We start from the raw sequence: 9,069 nt of genomic DNA on the forward strand, positions 1-9,069 counted from the left end.
ACTGAGGAACCTCAAACGGTCCCAAGCTCCGTTGCTAGGCAACGGCAGTTGGGAACATGGAATTCCCGGCCTCAGTGCCAAGGTTCTAGGAGAGTCCGTGTGGCCTAGTGGTTAGAAAATGTTAATGCCATGCAACACTAGGGTGATATATATATATATTCTTTGAAATGTACAGTTTAATACTTTTTCTATTATTTGTATCCTGCTTTGCAGACTCTTGTTGTCTCCTAAAGAAGCTGACAGGATTGAACCCCTGTACTTACTTATGTGTTTGCCATGTACATTTATGAACGTTTATTTTATATTTGGGACCTTTGAATTCTGAACTCTGAACTCTGGATTAATAACATTTTAGGAATCTTCCAGAACGGCTAATTCTATTGCTGGGAAGGACTCAGTGACAGACTGGGGTTTTAGGAGAGGGGTGGTATGGGGTTGGGGGCAGGTGAGATGGAGGTGCTTGGCAGTGGGTGTGTCGTATGCAGAAAGCATACTCTTCAATTCCCATGAACCACCTCCTTTCAGTTACTGGTTTCTTGGGGTTGGGGCTAAATCCATGATCGGTCAGAGAAAAATGAGCGGCGGCAGGAACCAGTCAAAGCAAGGCAGATCTTAATTTTACTGTTGCGACAGAGTTTCTCACCTTACGTGTTGCATGGAGGTGAGCAGCCAAGACAAGTGTGTGTAACAACTTTTAAAGACTTGAGAAAATGCCAATAATTATAATAATAACTTACTTTTTATACCCCCCCCCCAATCTGGCTGGGTTTCCCTTAGCCCAGAGGTTTTGGACTTTCTTGAGTCCACGGCTCCCTTGACCAACTACATTCTTTCTGTGAGGCTCAGGAGCCCAGCTATGTCACCCCTTGCCAGCAGAGCTGGCAGCCTCTCATCCTTTTTCTGACTCCTTTCCTTGTGGAGTGTTCCCTCTTCTGGGAACTTGTGCGCCCATCTCACTCAAGAGGCCGGGGGCCAGCGCTGTCCGGAGACACTTCCGGGTCACGCAGCGTGACAAAGCTGCATCTGGCGAGCCAGCGCAGCACACGGAAACGGCGTTTACCTTCCCGCCAGTAAGCGGTCCCTATTTATCTACTTGCACCCGGGGGTGCTTTCGAACTGCCAGGTTGGCAGGCGCTGGGACCGAGCAGCGGGAGCGCACCCCGCCGCGGGGATTCGAACCGCCGACCTTTCGATCGGCAAGCCCTAGGCGCTGATGCTTTTACCCACAGCGCCACCCGCGTCCCCTTTGAGTCTAGAGAGCCATAAATGCTCTCAGTGGTTGCTACAGAGGAAAAATTCCCCCAACATTTCAGTGTGAAAGAGGAGCCCCTTCATTCTCTAATTGGAAGAGCATATCATCTTATGGTAGCTGAAATGGGGTGGACATCTCATACCCTGATTTTGTTCCTGTGGGATGCAGGGAACAAGTTTGCGTATCCTGACCACCAGGCAATGGATGTAGACTTTACCCTTCATGAAATTACAGCGGGAAATTCCCCTGAAATAAATACTGGAGCTATATGAGAATTATCATTATAGTCCTTGGTGTTTCCTAGTTTGAGGAAACTTGGCACGAAATCAGCACCTAAGAAAGACCACACAGTACTTTTATTTATATATATTTATTTATAGTCCCATCATCCTGGCTGTAGTTGCAAACATCAAAACAGCTTGCGGGTGTAAAGAGAGTTTAAGATACAATGTATAATTCCCCCTCCCCTAATTTTAAAAAATTTAAAGCAGGAAGCAGAAGAATAGGTTAACAAATGCAACTTTGATAACCATCGCCACATACCTGACTTGTTTCTGAAGAAGCTTGTTCTGCAACTCAGCCAACAAATCTGAAAGTTACTTGGCCATTGGTCTTGCAAGCTGGGGCTTGATGAAGTCACTGGACTCTACCTGGAGGATTGCATGTTAGCCGTCCCCAAACTTCAACACCAGTAAAAACATTAGTAAATGCAGAGACTTGGTCCACCATGCATTTAAAACAATATGATAGTAGTTTAAACAGGCATGACTTCCCCCAAAGAATTCTGGGAGCTGTAGTTTAAGGGTCTGGAGAGTTGTTATGACCTAGCACTGAGATGATGCAAACTCTTAAAGCACCATTAAAAAACCTTAAGAAGAGAGTGTTTTTAAGGCCCATTTCAAAGACTACAGTCGTACCTTGGATCTTGACCGCCTTGTGAGTCGAATGTTTTGGCTCCCAAATGCCACAAACCCGGAAGTGAATGTTCCAGTTTGCAAACGTTATTTGAAATCTGAACATCCTCCACGGCTTCTGATTGGCTGCAGGAGCTTCCTGCAGCCAATCAAAAGCCACGCCTTGGTTTCCAGACATTTTGGGAGTTGAATGGACTTCCGGAACGGATTCCATCTGACTTCTGAGGTACCACTGTAGTAACTTTGGTGTTCAATTTGCAGCTTTGCTTGGGAGGGAAGTGTGGCAAGTCTTGCATACCCTCCAAGTCTGAGTGTTGGGAACAAGGGCAATTGGCTCCTCTTTCCACCTCCTTCTCTCATTTTTATTATACATTTTTATTGGGGGTTTTTAAACATATCATTTCCAACAATCATTTAACATAACTTCTTATCTTATACAATATTTTTGACTTACGTCAACATCTGAAGATTTTCCGTTCTTTATCACTTGTTCTGCATTTCTTAATTTCTCTATTACTTTTAATTATCCTTAACTAATAATTCTCATCATAGTCTTTCTTGCAATATTTCAAATAGTCCTCCTTACAGAACTTCTTGCAGTCCTACTAGCGTAATCTGATTATTACAATTGCTTTTCAAATAGTTCAAATATTTACTCCAGTCTTCTAAGAATCTCTGATCCCACAGATTTCAAATCCTTCCAGTTAATTTATCTAATTCTGCATTGTCCACTTCCCACATCCTTCTCGCCAGCTTTCCAGCAGCATTTTTTGAAGCCCTGCTAAATGGACAGTTTGGTCTATCCAGCTCAGCAATGCTAATGAATTAAAGCTAACCCCTTACCCTGTTCGCCACTTCTGTTACAATTGCAGTCCATGCATTTAGAAGCAGTTTGGGTCATGATGCCACCACCTGAAATTAGATCCGCATTTTGGGAATGAGAAACAGGATCTGGGTGTCTCCTCAGCAGAGCTGCTGCTCACATAACCCTTTCAGAGCTGGTTTCTGCTCCAGTTGTAATTGCTCTTGGCACCAGTGCTATTTTCTTCTCCAGAGTGGCTGCCAGCTGGAGAGAGTCCCAGTCAAGGAGCCAGGATCAGGCTCCCTCCTTAGCAAACTTTGATCCGTATCAAAAAAACCAACAACCCTAACTTTGATCCATACCCACAGTCATAACTCCAGCAAGAATGCACTAGGGGTTAGTTGAGGTGACGGGAGCAAGTGAGTTTCTCTCTCTCTCTCTCTCTCTCTCTCTCTCTCTCTCACACACACACACACACACACACACACACGTCAAAACAGCAGAGGTGAAGCTCAGGTGATAAAGATGACTAAAGCAGTGAATGTGTGTCTGTGACAAAGATGTTTGTGCAGTTTGGACTCAGAACCTACTTGCTATCCTTCCCGCTGCTAAGCAAATCAGTCCCTTAAGCCAAGAAATTGTATTCTCTATGAAATTGAATATCAATATACCTATCAAGGCTTTGAGATTAGACCACTGAAGAAGCCCGGAAAACCACCTTGGGAGTGTGCTACCTGCAAGCCCCAGTAAAAGGGCCCCATCGGGGGCGAACAGCGGCCTCTTGATTACTTGGACTGCCAGGGCGAAACAGGTGCAAAACGCCGGCACCCTGTCTACAACTTCATTAACATCCATCTACAACTTGTCAGCGGTTCGAATCCCCGTGACGGGGTGAGCTCCCGTTGCTCAGTCCCTACTCCTGACAACCTAGCAGTTCGAAAGCACGTCAAAGTGCAAGAAGATAAATAGGTACCGCTCTGGCGGGAAGGTAAACGGTGTTTCCGTGCGCTGCTCTGGTTCGCCAGAAGCGGCTTAGCCATGCTGGCCACATGACCCGGAAGCTGCACACCGGCTCCCTCGGCCAGTAAAGCGAGATGAGCGCCGCAACCCCAGAGTCGGCCACGACAGGGATCCCTTTACCTTTATTGATTTGGAAATGTTCCTGGCCTTCCAAGATCCACCTGCTTCTAAAATGAATGCCAGCATTCTGACTTGGAGGTTGCTGGGGGCAGCAGCTGGACGTGTTCCTAAGATGTGGGGCGAGTGGAAAAAAGAAGCCCTAGCAACCAGCAACACGGAAATTTTCATCCTGTGCTAAATCCTCTGCAGAACCAACTTGTTAGAATTTGCAAACATTCCCCCCCCCAGCTCACCTTAGATGGCTTTTGTTGCTTGGAAGAAGGTGTGAGGGTTGAGGAGGTACTTGGCAGTAAGTACCAGTTAGCTCAGCCAGCCAGGGCATTGCTGGAAAGACCTTGAATCTTTGCTTCTCTTGTTTTCTTCGAGATTGGAGAAGGCTAATCTGCTGCCTTGGGCTACACCTCCCATCAGCCACAGCCGGTCCAGAGGCACCCTCTGTAAACTCCTTTGGAAGGCTTATGCCCAGGCCCAGACAGAGGGGGGTCACATGGGCCACTTGGCCTGAGCCTCCGATTCCAAATGGGGCCTCGGTCAGCATATTCACAATCGCAGGGGATGCACTGGGGCAGAGGCGCAAAGGCGGTGGGCAGAGGAGTGGGATGAGTTTCAATATATTAAAACGAATTAAGTCTTTCTTTCAAGCAACAATAGCTCAAGAACGCCTACATGGTTTAACAATGATAAACATAAACCACAATAAGGCGAAGTTGCTTGATTTTTTCCTGCGTAATTCAAGAATTCGCAGAAAAGAAAGCTAGGAAGGCATTTTTAAATGTAAATACTTAAAATAATCCTTTTCCCTGTGTATTTTTAAAAAGCACTATGGTATATCTATATTTTCCATTTTGCCTTTATATGCAGATACGGTTCAAGCCTTGAAATAAAATTATTTGTCAGCATATCTTTTGTGAAAATTATTTATATACTTATTTATAAGACTTCAGTTATCCAAAGGGGGGGGCACATTATCTACCTGGCCCCGGCCTCTGCCTGGCTCTGCGAGGCCCTGCTTATGCCATAACAAATAAGCCAGCCCAGGGATGTCTTAGCCCAAGGGGGCCCTTATTCCCATCAGGGCCACATGCCTGTGGTGGGTTGGGGCCAGAGGTAAAAGTGTGTGTGGGGGGGAGGCAATATAAATTTTATCTTTGCTGCTAGCAACAATCGCTTTGCTCTGCCTCCACAGCTGGAGGCAGTAAGTCGTCTGCATCCCAGTTGCTGGAAACCTCAGGAGGGGAGAGGGCTCTCGAACTCAAGTCCTGCTTGTGGGCTTCCTATTGGGGCTTCTGGGTGGCCGCTGTGAGAACAGGATGCTGGAGTAGGCCGATTTTTGCATGCTTACACGCCACCCCCCCCCTCATCCAGACGAGCAAAATGCATTACAGTTGTACCTCAAGTTACAAACGCCTCAGGTTACAAACGCTTCAGGTTACAAACTCCGCCAACCTGGAAGAGTTACCTCAAGTTGAGAACGTTGCCTCAGGATGAGAACGGAAATCATGTGCCGGTGGCGCAGCGCCTCTAGTTAAGAACAGTTTCAGGTTAAGAACAGACCTCCGGAACAAATTAAGTTCATAACTAGAGGTACCACTGTATTGGGGTTCAAAGACAACATTCCAGTCAGGTCAAGGAAAAAACGGTGTGTGGAGAAGCAAGGAAGGCCAGTGATGGGTGTGGTCTGCAGAGAGTTTGAGGGCCAGGCAGAGAGGTGCAGGGGCCACATTTGTTCTCTGGGAGCCTGAGGTTCCCCACCCCAAGTTAGCCTTTTGGGTGCCGCAAAGTTCCTTGCCGGTTTTGTGGCTGTGTGATGGTTTCTTTCCTTCCTTCCTTCCTTCCTTCCTTCCTTCCTTCCTTCCTTCCTTCCTTCCTTCCTTCCCTCCCTCCCTCCCTCCCTCCCTCCCTCCCTCCCTCCCTTTTTTATTAAAAATGCCGTAAAATGGCTACATACAAATTCAATAAAACCAAGAATACAGCACAAAGTGATACATAGTTTAGCAATTTCAGTTCCAGAGCCACAATGTGTTGATTAAAACCTGAGAAAATAAAATTGTTTTCTGACCACCTGCCTATATTATACGAAGCAGGTGCCAGGCAAATGTCGTTTTACATGGTCTTAAAACAGTCCGTATAGGTTCTCCACGGATGGGTTTGTCAGGCTGGCAGGAGAACTTTCCTTTCCTCTTCTCTTAAGTATGAAGAGAAGGGAGATCCTGTGCGGTTCTTACGCATAACAAAAGTACCTTTTCGGTGGCAGTGTCTTTACTGTAAAAAGGAGGAGGGTCCCTCATTTTGATTCCTTTTGAGGGGGTCAGCAGGGTATATATGGCTCTGCTCTCGGAACGTAAAACATTTTGCACAACGGCCCTTGTACAAACAACAGGGCATTCAGACCAGACAACCAAAGGGAGCATTTATGCTTGACAAACAGAAGGGTGTCTCTAGAGGGCTGGATCTCCACTGCCCATTGGAGCAGCGGGCAGAGATTGGAGGGAGTCCCAGGGCCGGCCTCTGACTGGCAAGCCAGGTCTGGCATCCGCAGGTCTGGGCTGGGCTCTGGTTGGAGCAGGAGGGCACCTTTGAATGCACACCTTAGTTGGCTTTGTATGTGCAGTTACTGAGAGCCCAAGCGGCGTCTGTTTGCATAGCTGTAGAGCGGAGGCTCAGAGGCTGCTGTTGTTCTTGGCGGGAGTCCATTTTGGAGAGTGGCTGTGCACTTGATCCAAGCAAGGTCAGCAAGCCTGAGAGTCTCACTGGGTGTGCACGTGGACAGCCGCAGGAAATAACCTGGAGCGCAGCAAAAAGCCTGTCCAGCTGCAGTGGACAATTGCATGGAAGGATCACTCCACCAGGCAAGTGTTGCGATGGGTCTTGCAGGTTTGGGCTGTTGTCCCTTCTCCCCGCCTCGCTGCTTGCCCAGCCCTGATCTCCTCCTTGGAAATATCCTTTATTGTAAACGACCTCCTGCTCCAACTCCCTTTGCTCAGAGTGGGAGCCTGAAAAAGTCTCACCTGGAAAAGGCAAGTGATGTCTTAACCCTTGTTCCCTTGCAGAACCCCTAAATGTTTAGTGTGTGATTTGTGGCAGCCATGGAAAGAGAAGAGTCTTAGTTCGGTGGTGGAGGAAATCTTGCTTCAGATCCCCAGTGGCATCTCCTGGTAGGGCTGGAAATCTTCCGTGCCTGAAGCCCTGGAAAGCTGCTGCCAGCCAGTGTTGACAGTCCTGGGACTGATGGGCTGAGTCAGCCTAGGGCATCTTGCTATGGGGGTCCTGGTCTTGGGGACTCCTTGGCTGTTGCGTGTGGGGAAAACGAGGCAAAGTGGCTCTGCAATGTATGTTTTTATTAGAAGTAAGGTTGTCTGCAACTGTGTCTGACTCAGAGTAGACCCACTGAAACTGGCCATGTCCGTTAATGTCAACTACAGCTCATAACGTTTGTCTAGCGAACAGCTGAACAACTTCCCTTGAGGAAAGGATCACATATAGAATTACTCGTTTAATAACAATTGCACCTTATCAGCCTTGCATCTTATCTGCTGAAAATATGTGCCCTATTTTTCTTTCTTTCCTGGATGTGTGCAAGATAGTTAATTGCAATTAAACCTGTTAATTAGGCATGTGTTTGTGTAGCTCTTGGATGTGGATTCTCCTCTCAGCTGAGCAATTACTAGGCATTTTCATGCCACTCGTCAGTCAAAAAAGGCTTACAAATGTCCCACCCTCGCAATCTAAGGTCACATCCAAACCAGACATGATTTAAATCCCATTTCCCTCCCCCAAAGGATCCTGGGAACTGCACTTTGTTTAAGGGTGCTGAGAACTGTGAGGGGTGAACTACAGTTCCCAGAATCCTTTGAAGCAAGCAACATGCTTTTAAATATATGGGTGTGGCCTATTAGACATGACACAAAAGGAAAGGGGAGTGGGAGGGAAGAGGAGGTGAAAGCAGGTCCAGGCTCTAATTCTTAGTTACAGTCAGTGCTTTTTCGGGGGGGGGGGGGTTATTCAAGGGTACGCAGTACTAGCACCTTTTTCCCTAGCCTTGAAGAAAAGCACTGGTTACTTGCCGGAGCCAGAATGTCAATGGTTGCAAGGAATAAAAAATCAGAGTAAAATTGCTGGTCTTTTTAGCCATATTAATAGAGCAACCCTCTAGTTCCAACTCTCTTCCTTTGCCTGATGCAATGGCTGCTGAGCTGACTGCTCCTGTTGCTCCTGACCATTGGCCGTGCTGGCTGGAGTGGATGGGAGTTGTTGACAAAAACGGGTAAAAAGGTAAAGGACCCCTGGACAGTTAAGTCCAGCCAAAAGTGACTATGGGGTTGCGGCATGCATCTTGCTTTTCAGGCCAAGGGTGCCGGCGTTTGCGTGGCGAGTTCCTGCCTCCCACCAGTAGAAATAAAGACACATGACACCATTATTTTAGGTTAATGGGCTAAAATTGCCCGCAACTTTATCGGTTACAGGTGATGAGCGGTATTGGCTTAGGCATTGGTCCTATCCAACTATCCGGCTTCGGCCTGCTTGCTTGAAGACCCGGAAGGATTAACACCAGCAGGGGGAGCCCTGCTGATGCACATCGACTAGGGACTCCCCCGGGGTCACCGCTCGGGGGCGCACTTTAGGCCCTGGCCTCCATAGGCTTCGGACGAGGCCACGCCCCCGGAATCCTTTACTAGACTACCCTTCAATATTTGGGGGAGGTGATGGCGTTCCTCCCCCCCAACACATCTACATAACAATACCCCTACCAATGCCTAACCGCCAAAACCAAAGGAGTTGTGACGATTTGCTATGAGGTAGGCGAAAACCCCAATGGCCGGTGCCAATTTGCCAAGTGGAAAAAATTCCTACCAGGCCCTTGACGGCGACCAACCGAGGTCCATAGCGAGGTCAGAAGGGGAACCTTAAAGGGTGGGTGGGTGGGAAAACCTCCCTTTCACAAGCCGCGTGGAGCGTGTGAA

The 9,069-nt window shown here is 47.6% G+C and overlaps 1 long non-coding RNA gene across 1 annotated transcript; it reads left to right on the forward strand.

The window, feature by feature from the left end:
- The first annotated feature begins 6,633 nt into the window (after positions 1 to 6,633).
- On the forward strand, positions 6,634 to 8,359 carry LOC144328344 (uncharacterized). Its single transcript, XR_013393524.1, has 2 exons — positions 6,634 to 6,957; positions 7,159 to 8,359. It is a non-coding gene; the product is annotated as an uncharacterized LOC144328344 (long non-coding RNA).
- Positions 8,360 to 9,069: the final 710 nt, after the last annotated feature.

This window comes from Podarcis muralis, chromosome 7 (genome assembly GCF_964188315.1).
Source record: "Podarcis muralis chromosome 7, rPodMur119.hap1.1, whole genome shotgun sequence".
Lineage (NCBI taxonomy): Eukaryota > Metazoa > Chordata > Lepidosauria > Squamata > Lacertidae > Podarcis > Podarcis muralis.